Below are 11,805 nucleotides of genomic sequence, written 5' to 3' on the forward strand. Positions count from 1 at the left end.
CCAGGTGAATCTTCTGTTCCTTGTATGTGTGATGCTCCTCAATTGCTTTTGCTCCTTGGTCAACTATCTTTATTTAACAACAATTATAAGATTGGCACTTCTCCCAAGTTGTTCTCCGATTACAAAGTGACTTTGTGTTGAAAGTATATTTTGTTTCAATAGAAATATTCAAGAATTGCAGTTAGAAATCTTACTCCACTCACACAAACTTTTAAATGCCAGATTAACTCAGTTGAAAGGCTCTCACTTTGAAATCAAATCACACTCTGACATATAATCTAAACTGACGAGTGCAGCACTGGGGGAATACTGTGTTGTCAGACTCAATCTGCTTGTTTCAGTGAATGTAAAAGATCCCATGCAGGTCGTATTTCTCAAATCCAACATCCTCGGGGCTGAGACTGCTTTTGTTAGTTAGATATAGCTGCTTGCTTAATAAATTCTACTTGATTCATAAATACTTGCTATTCATTCGGCTAAGCACAGCTGAGGACCTCATTGATACAAATTAAGAATTCAGAGCTCAGAGATTCTATGTAAAATGTTGCATATCTTAAAACCTCTAAAAACGACATCATCTTGATATCCTTTATTCCCTTGCCCCTCTTACACTGGACTAGCCTCCCATCAAATGTATCTTCACTTTTCATTTTAACCACCCCCAGTGGGAGCAAGTTCCAAAGTCTCACCACTCTTTGGACAGAATAATTTTTATTCTGAATTCTCTATTGGATTTCTTGGTCACTATTTTCTATTGATGGCCTCTAGTTATGATCTTCTTCACAAGAGGAAACATTCTGTATCCACTCCTTTTCTGATAGCTATTTAATTTATACCTTTCCTTCATTTAAATTAACATTCTCTGTTATGTAATTTAGAACGCTGTATAAAAGTGTTATAAATGACACATGCAAGTCATCCATAAGCTGACATAAGCTAAAACAAAATGTTCCAGAATCTATTGTGGAGTCAAACATTGAATGGGAGACATGTTCACTTCCTGATCGTGACCCACTAACTGCAAAAGTGTGTTATTTATGCTAAGGGCATGATGCAGGACCATCAGAGAAGGCAGAGCAAGATCAAGTCCCCACCCCGGAGGGTATACAGACACTTTGTCCTTTTACTTTAAAACTTTGAGTTATCTGTAAAACATTATAGAAACATAGAAACTGGAAGTAGGAGTAGGCCATTCAGTCCTTCAAGCCTGCCTCACTATTCATTTTGATCATGGCTGATCATCAAATTCAATATCCCCCACCTCCCCATAACCCTTGATCCCTTTAGCTCCAAGAACTATATCTACTTTTTTTCTTGAAATCAGCTGTTTTGGCCTCACCTGGAGCTGTGACGCAGCACTGATAACGACCGTGCCATCCCGCTGCCCATTCTATTAAATGTATTTTTTTAAATGCTATTACTAGTCTGTTGTAAACATTTATTTTATGAGTGTCTTTTTCTGTGCTTCCTGAACCTTTGGGCATAGAATCCACATTGGAAAAGTATGTTTTTGTCTGGAAGCCATTTTATTTTTCATTTAGTTGAGATCCGAACGCTGATGTGTTCATACAACAGACTGTTTTTAAAAGGGAGGCTTAAGTGAGTCATAGTAATAGAGTCATAGGGATTTACAGCACGGAAACAGGCCCTTTGGCTGAACTTATCCACTCCGCCCTTTTTTCTAAACCCCTAAGCTAGTCCAAATTGCCACATTTGACCCATATCCTTCTACACCTATCTTATCCATGTAACTGTCTAAATGCTTTTTAAAAGACTAAACTGTACCCACCTCCACTACTACCTCTGGCAGCTTGTTCCAGGCACTCACCACCTCTGTGTGAACAAATTGCCCCTCTGGACACTTTTGTATCTCTCCCTTATCACCTTAACCCTATGCCCTTTAGTTTTAGACTTCCCTATCTTTGAGAAAAGATATTGACTATCTGGCTGATCTATGTCCTTCATTATTTTATAGACCTCTGTAACATCACCCCTCAGCCTTCTATGCTCCAGAGAAAAAAGTCCCAGTCTATACAGCCTCTCCTTATAACTCAAACCATCAAGTCCCAGTAGCATCCTAGTAAATCTTTTCTGTACTCTTTCTAGTTTAATAATATCCTTTCTATAATAGGGTGACTAGATCTGCATATAGTGTTCCAAATGTGGCCCTACCAATGTCTTGTACAACTTCAACAAGATGTCCCAATTCCTGTATTCAATGTTCTGACCAATGAAACCAAGTATGCTGAATACATTCTTCACCACTCTGTTCACCTGTGACTCCACTTTCAAGGAGCTATGAACCTGTACCCCTAGACCTCTTTGCTCTGTAACTCTCCCCAGTGCCCTAACATGAATAAGTGTTACCCTGGTTCAATCTACCAAAATGCATCCTCTTGCATTTATCTAAATTAAACTCCAACCGCCACTTGTCAACCCATTGGCCCAATTGATCAAGATCCTGTTGCAATCCGAGATAACCTTCTTCACTGTCCACTATGCCATCAATCTTGGTGTCATCTGCAAACTTACTAACCATGCCTCCTATATTATCATCCAAATCATTAATATAAATGACAAATAACGGTGGACCCAGCTCTGATCCCTGAGGCACACCGCTGGTCATATGCCTCCAGTTTGAAAACTAACTCTCTACAACCATGCTCTGGCTTCTGTCATCAAACCAATTTTGTATCTATTTAGCTACTTCACCCTGGATCTTATGAGATTTAACCTTATGCAACAACCTACCATGCGGTACCTTGTCAAAGGCCTTGCTAAAGTCTATGTAGACAACATCAACTGTACTGCTCTCATCTCCCTTCTTGGTTACCCCTTCAAAAAGCTCAATCAAATTTGTGAGACATGATTTTCCACTCACAAAGCCATGCTGACTGTCCCTAATCAGTCCTTGCATCTTTAAATGCCTGTAGATCATGTCTCTCAAAATACCTTCCAACAACTTACCCAACAGAGATGTGAGGCTTATTGGCCTGTAGTTCCCAGGCTTTCCCCTGCAGCCCTTCTTAAACAAAGGCACAACATTTGCCACCCTCCAATCTTCAGGCTCTTCACCTGTGACTATCGATGATTCAAATATCTCTGCTAGGGGACCTGCAATTTCTTCCCTAGCCTCTGACAATGTCCTGGGATGCACTTCATCAGGTCCTGGGGATTTACCAACCTTGATGCGCTTTAAGACTTCCAGCATCTCCTTCTCTGTAATATGTATACTTGTGCTAAACATAAGCTTTGTTTCTGCCACTCTACATTAACCTGTTCTTTTAACCAAAAGCCTGAAAGTCATGCCATATTTAACAATGTTACATCATACCCTCTTCAATCTTTTTCTTTAAGCAATAGGCCAAATCTTCCAGTACCCTGCCTTTCCTTTTTCCATTTCTCATACCAGATTGACTCACTAAAGGCAGGTGAGGACAGAGCAAGGGTGGAGGGGGGCTGCACCACACTTCAACAAACAGGACCTCCAGATCCTGATGGGGAAGGTCCAGAGATGGCTGTCCATATTAAACAGTCTGGAAACCACCCACTGTAACCAAGACGGCAAGAGATAGCCTCCCCCGTGAAGACAGCAATGACCCATAGAAAATCATGAGTCCAATGTAGAAGAAGTTCCACGACCTTTTGTGCTCCAGTGGATTAGCTGTTTGGCAAAAAGAGGTCCAAGTCATGTTCAGCTCTCAATACTGCACGTACGGTGGTAGATCTGGCACATACCCGTTATGTAGCATGGAGATTTGTGTTTCCAAGCCACTCCAATAGAGTTGTGAATATTTTCTAAGATGCACTGCCACATTCAAGAAATTTGTCCCTGGTATCACTACGTGTTAGGCTAACATTACTCTTTTACATTGTATCTGCAGGACAATAAGGTGCCTAATGTCAGGGAGATGACCCAGGTGTGGACGATATTGAACATAGAGTAGGCAGTCATGGAGGTAGCTAGGGTACTTGCCTGGCTGGTTGTTGGGGATGAAGAATCAGCCATAGCAGGTGCTAAAGATAGTAGTAAAGATACTTTGAAACATGATGAAGGTGATGGTCTTAGTTCACTGAGAAAAAGAGGACGTTGGAATGAGAGAGATTTGGATGAAAAAGGCAGTGCAATTATGGTTGAAGGCAACGGCATGAATCACAGTATGCTCTCACATAAAGGGCAACATCGCATTTTGTTCTTTTGTGTCACATTTACATTCTCCAGATATGACATATAATGTAACATTCATTCTAGTGTCTCTTAAAGAGACTGACAATTCAGATGTGCCAAAAACTTTCAGTGACTGGTCATCATCATAAGTGAAAATGTGTATATTCCCTGCAGAGAATGAAGCAATTAGAAGATCATTGAGTGCTTTGTTTGCTGTTGGCAGATACTCCTGCATCTTTGACAGCATCTTCTTCCGAGCAGTCAATTGTGACTCATACATGGCTTGTTGCTGTGTCATAACTAGAACACAAAAGTACATTCAGGGTCAGCCACCTCTTCATTGGTGATATTCACCTATTTTTGTGGTATCCACATGTGGTAGCCTTCTGATGGTTTCAACAGTTGATATTTTCGACTGGAAAACAAGTGGCAGTAAGATTCACTGCACACAAGTGCCAATCAGTGACCATTTCCAAAAAGAGAAAATCTAACCATTGCCCCTTGACATTCAATGGCATTACCATCGCTGAATCCCCCACTATCAATGTCCTGTTATTACCATTGACCAAAGCAGAACTGGACCGTGGCTAAATACCATGGCTACAAGAGCAAGTCAGAGGTTAGGAATTCTTGGAGAATAACTCAATCCCTGATTGTCCAATGCTTGTTCACCACCTATAAGTCACAAATCAACAGGGTGATGGAATACGCTGCATTTCTCTGGATGACTGCAGCTCCAATAGCTCTCAAGAAGCTTGACACTATCCAGGACAAAGCTGGCCACCATCCAATCCACAAACACTTCCCTTCATCATCAACACTGAGTAACAGCAATGTGTACCATCTATAAGATGCACAGAGCAATTCACTAAGGCTCCTTAGATAGTACCTTCCAAACACAAAATCGCTACCAACCAGAAGAACAAGGGCCGCAGATACATTGGAATACCACTACCCGGAAACTCCCCCCCCAAGTCACTCACTATTCTGACTTGGGAAATATATTGCCATTGCTCCACTGTTGCTGAATCAAAATACTCTCTCTGAAGCACTGTGGATATACCGACATGACATGGACTGCAGCTGTTCAAGAAGGCACTCACCACCACCAATTAAGGATGGGCAATAAATGCTTGTGCAGACAGCAATGCTCACATCTCATGAGTGAATTAAAAACAAAACCTATGTAAGTTAAGTTTTCTACAAGTTTTATGTTATTTGGCAGCAGCGGAACCTTCTGTCCCACATGGATAAGCACTGCCAAAGTAAAAAGCTTATTTGGATACATCACAATTCAGTCTGAGAGACTTCTGTTGCTTCAAAGTTGTTTCCTTGCACATGAGTGGCATACATGGTTCACAGATGTTGAACTTTAAGTGTACTAGTTTCTGTTGGCACCAGTAGTTGTTTAATGTGAAAGCTCTAGCGATTTTGCTAACTCCAGCAACTCTGACAGCTTCCTGAGTTTGTCAAGTCCTTTCACAAGTAGTTGACTGGAGAGAAAATATTCCATTATGCGTATTCCAATTTTCTGTCTGACACATTCAACAGCACAGTAAGAAGTCTCACAACACCAGGTTTTTTTACACCAGTCCAACGCCGACATCTCCACATCATGACATTCAACAGCACCAAAGTCACATTTTGTTGCTAGTTGCCTCAATCACATGTAATGTTGATGAATTGCTTCATGTAACTCTTGCATTGTGTGTCAGAAGACAGTTGTGTGAAGTGGATTGTTAGTTCATTATTTTCTAATTCAGAGTTATCTTGTGCAAGTATCTGAAAAATCATTTCCAATTTGTCACCTCCATAGTGGAAAAGTAAGGCCTTTTATCCTCCTGTCATCTGTAATTGCAGATTCTGCTATTGAACCTTCAATAAACCAGAGAGGCTTCTGTTAAATTGGAAGAACAATCGCTGGCTTGGAGCTGATGTTAAAATGTGAGACTGGGAACCTACAACCTCTCAATGAGCAGTGTAGCAACAGTTTGTGATCACAGATTCCAGATTGTGTTCCTGGACTGTGCACACATTACAGACTCTGTGTTCGTAGGTGCTTCCTTCTGGCGAGCTGACTGGTGCAAAGGTCTCAGTTTAATCTGGATCTTCGCCACTGCAAAATCAAACTGGGGTGGGGGGGGGGGAATACTCTGCAATGAGAAAAAACATCTCCTTTAGATTATGCCTCTGTGTGCCTGTAAATCCTAAACGTACTGCTGATTTGACGCTTTCTTGAGAGGGAATGATAGGAAATGAGGTCCATGCTGGCAGCCACTGAAATAGATTTGATCATGCAAAGAATTCCTTCAGACCACAAGAACAACTTTTGCAGTGTATGGTCCATGTGAAAATCACCTCAGGGCATCTTTTGCCCCAATTATTCAACTATTTAATTTACAAAGTATCTGCTGAAAGCTGAAGATTTACCACAAAACTGTTTGGACACATACTTGTGACTGTTGTAAAGTGCTTGGTAAAGAAGCAGCCAGGTCTGCACGTACTGTTGGAATTTTGTTGGACTGACTCCTTCCACTGGTAGTCATGATGTGGAGATGCCAGTCTCACAACACCAGGTTAAAGTCCAACAGGTTTATTTGGTAGCAAATTGGTAGCTAGTGGCGTTTGCTATCAAATAAACCCGTTGGACTTTAAGCTGGTGTTGTGAGACTTCTTACTCCCTCTACTGGCACAGTGTCTCAAGCAAACAATGCACACCATAGACACAAACCATGTACTCACATTGGACTCCAAATGCAATGGCCAAAAATGTGATGTTAACAGTGCAGATGGAAATAAAAATAGCAATCAACTGCTATCAGAAGGGATGGCACCAAAATGGCAAAAGAACTTAAATCTAAAACAGTAACAAATCAAGGGTGACACATGGAGACTTCAGAACAAACAGGATTTACTGCTAAAACAATGATTAACTATATATACAAACAGGTCCTGACAGAATAACTATGTGACTGTACACTGTTCTTTTCTAGTTCCAACTGTCAGTCCTTTTGGACCTGGGATAGCGCCCTTACATTCAGCTTCCTTCCTCAACACTCCATAGGATCCGGCCCAACTACACAGGCCTCAGTGAACACCCCCTTAAAGGAGCCACACAACCATACTCCTTCGCTCCTAACCCCTGGTGGCAGCTAAGGAGAAAAACAAAAAAAAGTCATTGACACAAACAAACAAATTGCAAAGAAGCCATCGGGGAAAATCCCCCATGACAACTTGTCACAAGTTTAGTCGATCTGGCGACTTCCAAACTTTTACAGAACATTTCACCTCTGAGCTAGGTTCATCTGGTTGTGAAAATCAGGTTGGGCCGAGACAAATGACACACTCATTAACCCAGTGTCTGGATCGTCCTGGGTAGCTGCTATATTCTCTGTCACTGAAACAACTGGTTGCTCCGGTACTACATCTATGACTGAGTTGCCTACTCCCAATTCAGGTGAATCTACCTGTACTGCTGGAGTCACCTGTGGACCTCCTGTATCAGGCACTAATCTCCTCCTCAGGTGAACCACATATTTCTTGATGTGACACCGTTACATCTCTACAAGAGAGGAGACTGGCTCTGTCCTTTCCATAGTCTTATCAGCCACCATGCTGTTCCAGCTGCGGAATTTCTGACCATGACTAAATCTGAAGACTCTGTCATTCTCCTTTGAGTCATGATTCTCTTTCTGAGAGGTTTGCCTAGCCTCTACCCTCCTCACCAAATTTGGAAATATCATATCCAACCGTGTGCTTACACAACATCCCATTAACAGCTTGGCTGGAGTGACCTCACATTTGGTGTGGTGTTGTAATCCTTAAAGGCAGTGGCCTATTTACTTGTGTCTTCATTGAGCCCTTGAATGTTTGCACGGCACAATGTGCTAACCCATTTGATGCTAACCGCACCTCCGCTCCTCCCCCTCAACGCACCCCCCGGCCCCCCGCCAAATAACAACACCTGTCTTCACAAGTTATCTCCATCCTTCCTTGTTGACAGGGCTTTAACAGCTCAGACTTCTCATATCCCCACCTTTGCAATACCACTTTTTAGCCTTTGATAATACTGGGCGTCATTCTGCCCACATCCTCATATGTTTTGCTGAGCCCAGCAAGAACTCTATCATATATACTGCCAGCACTATCTCTTGCGCAACCAGTGGTAATCCTCAATGGCTCCAACTCCTGATCTTTTCCAACTAGGGTTGAGTGCCCTCATACTTGATTGTCTCAGCTTTCTACCTCGACACTCCATAGGCATGGCCCTCAGGTACCAGGCTATGAGAAAAACAGAAATAAAAAATATACAAATTTGCTTCTTTTAAAGTGGAATCTTCTGTGAGGAGCGAGTCATTTAGTGTACACCATACGGTATCACTAAACGCTTCCAAATAAGGACACATCCATTTTACAAGTCATGCAAATTAGAGAATCTATGTTGTCACCTTGTTATTAGATAAATGCTTTCTACATTACTGTTCTGACCACACTGTCACGTACTCAATCAGGTGTTAAATGCTTTGGGATGTGCCAAGGTTGTGAAAGGTATTGTATAATTGCTTCTGCCCTCGGGCCTGTGGCAGCTGAGCCATCTTGTCTCAAGAGATTGATGATGAAGATATCCAAATGCTAGTATGTCAACTCGACCTGTAATTGTTTAAATGCTAATCATTGCCAACTCCATCACTTCTTTCACTCATTCTGTTACAGATTTCTCAACTCACATTAAAATCACAACAAGTATGTTTTCCTTTTTTTCTCTATACCTGAAGCTGCATTTCTCTTCGCTTATCACTTTACTTGAGGATCAGTCACGTTCCTCCTCTCTGCACTTATTCATGTACGTTGTATTTTAATGAGAATCTATGCAAAACTGGAAAGAGTACTGGTGACTCTTTTTAATTTGAAATTAATCCAAGTGATTATAATTTGACTTTATTGACCAAAATAATTGCCCGGCTGTTTTGTTTTTGTATAATTTGATTTATGGATATCACAAATATTCATTGAGTGAAGAATGATTTTTTTAAACTTTATTCCAATCCAATCAAGTCAAATTAAACCCAATTCAGAGTCCCAACAAGTTGGGACATTCCCGATCCAAGCTGACAAGACAGGGCTCTCACCTCCTGTCTTGGGCTTGATCTACATGATCCAAGCTGACTGGAGTAGGTGTAGCTCCTCCTCCAGGGCTTGATCTTATTTGCATCTTAGCCAAATGGCCGAGATGCCGCTTTAAAAAATTGCTTCAAATGAAGCTGAAATGTAACCTAATGACTTCAACCAAGTGCAGCATGTCGATACTACACTTGATCTTAGCCAAAAGGCCGAGAAGCGATTACAGAAGTAGTCTGTAAGTTAAGAATGTGGTTATCCCATCTGTTTTACTTCAATATGAAGTTGTTTCTGCTGCACATTAATATGAAAGTAACACCTAGAATTAGACCACACTCTAACTTTGGTTTCATTGTATTTTTTCCAAATCTCTAATTTTAATGTGACAATCATTTTGTAATTTGAATTAATATGTTCTTAAGTATTTTGTGCTAAATTGATGGAAGCCATTTTAATAAAATCTAATCCAGTATTATTGGAAACCAGGCAGATTAATTACGTAAATTGTGAGACCATTAAAGTATAAGAAATTCATTAATAGCTATGTTTGAAAGGAGACTGCACCATGAACAGTGAAAACATTACATATCCAGAAAAGCGAGTTCAAATCCCATCATGGCAGTTGGGGGATTTCATTGTTGATTTAGTAAATCAGGAATTAAAGGAAGTTAATATTAATAATGGTTGCCGTTTAATAGTTGGAATATTGTGAAAATCCATCAGATTCACTGAAGTCCTTTCAGGGAAAAAAAAACTGCTGTCCTTCCCCAGTCTGGCCTATAGCAATTAAATAAAGAATCCCTGCGGTGCAAAAGGAGGCCATTCGGTCCATCGAGTCTGCACCAAAAATAATCCCACTTAGGCCCTATCTCCATGATCTCATATATTTACCCTGCTAATCCCACTAACCTACGCATCCAGAACAGTAAGGGGCGATTTAGCGTGGCCAATACACCTAACCCGCGCATCTCTGGACCTATATGTGACTTCAGATGCACAGTAATGTGGTTGACTCTTACCTGCTCTCTGAATTGGCCTGGCAAACCGCATGGTTTAGAAATGAATAAGAAATGTGTCTTCATCAGTAACAGTTACATCCCGTCAATTAACTTTTAAAAAATTCTAAACCGAAAGCAGTACAAGTAATTTGCTGTCACTTGGAAGGAGTGTTTGGGGCTCTGGACAATGGGGAGGGAGGACGTGAAAGGACAGGGATTACATCTCCTTATATGGTAATAAAGTGCTGTAGAAAGGGGAGTCGGTGCTGAGGGTGATGGATCATACTGCTGTGGTAGTAAGATTCCCTTTGGGTTGCTGAAAGGTGAGCGGTGGCGAGGGGAAGATGTGTTTGGTCGCTGCATTAAGGTGGCGGAAATGGGGGAGGAGGATGCGTTGAATGTAAAGGCTGGAGGATGGAAGGTGACGATAAAGGGCAGGCCTTAGCCTGGTTTTGAATGGGAGGGGTTGAAGGGGGTGGGGGGTGGTGGGGAAAGGGGGTGGGGTGGAGGGCTGGGGGGAGCTGAAGCATAAGAAGTGGAACAGACATAATCGCAGGCCCTATCAATCATGCCACAGGGAAATTGCATTGCTGAACACCTCCATTCAGTTTGCAAGGTGACCCGGTGATTCTAGAAGCTTTTCATTTTAATTTTCTCACCAACTCGCATTCTGATCACTTCAACCTCTTGCTCTGGTTCAGTGAAGCTCAGTAGAGCTCAAAGGACACAGACGATCTTTTTGATGGGCGTATTTTACAACCCAGACTCAACAAAGAGTTCAAAAATTTTAGCTCACAAACACTGCTCCCATTTTGTTTCAAAGCTGGTTCTGGCAAAGGTTCCACTATTGTCATTCACAGCCCCTCTGAACACATTTATTTTTGAGAGGCTTGGGGAAATTCATGCTCATGTGCAAGGAAACTAGATTGGAGTGAAGTAGAACTGTTTGGGTGGATGGAGTTCTGAGTGCATATAATTGGCTGATTGAAGGGATTTCCCAATCAATAGTTCAATGGATGAGAAACACAGACCAAAATTCTCTTATATCTAAATCTGCTGTCTTTATACTGTGGAATTACTGCAATAACCACAGATGTCTTTCACCTGAGATTCCTACAAACTCAGGAGCAGGAGGAGGAGACGTGAAGAATGTGTTCAGTTCTTGCTGTGCAACGTAAGAAGTTTCACAACACCAGCTTAAAGACCGACAGGTTTATTTGGTATCACGAGCTTCTGGAGCGCCGCTCCTTCAAAAGGTGACTCAGTCACCTGATGAAGGGGCAGCGCTCCAAAAGCTCATGATTCCAAATAAGCCTGTTGGACTTTAACCTGGGGTTGTGAGGCTCCTTACTGTGCCCACCGCAGTCCAACACCGGCCTCTCCACATCATTGCGGTGCAACAACAGAAGTCACTTGAATAACAGCAGGCAGCACCACCGGGGAAGGCTGGTCCAGCCACCAAGGGAATGTTACAGTGAAAAGGGGCACTAGCATGTCAACACATCTAGAGGACAAATACAA

At 41.8% G+C, this 11,805-nt stretch overlaps 1 non-coding gene across 1 annotated transcript; it reads right to left on the bottom strand.

Annotated features, from left to right (window-relative positions):
• Window positions 1-9,318: 9,318 nt before the first annotated feature.
• LOC145354101 (U2 spliceosomal RNA) lies at window positions 9,319-9,510 on the bottom strand. The gene has a single exon (XR_013888793.1). It is a non-coding gene; the product is annotated as a U2 spliceosomal RNA (small nuclear RNA).
• Between the last annotated feature and the right edge of the window lie 2,295 nt (window positions 9,511-11,805).

Source organism: Carcharhinus amblyrhynchos, chromosome 16 (genome assembly GCF_965287045.1).
Source record: "Carcharhinus amblyrhynchos chromosome 16, sCarAmb.v2.hapA, whole genome shotgun sequence".
Classification (NCBI taxonomy): domain Eukaryota; kingdom Metazoa; phylum Chordata; class Chondrichthyes; order Carcharhiniformes; family Carcharhinidae; genus Carcharhinus; species Carcharhinus amblyrhynchos.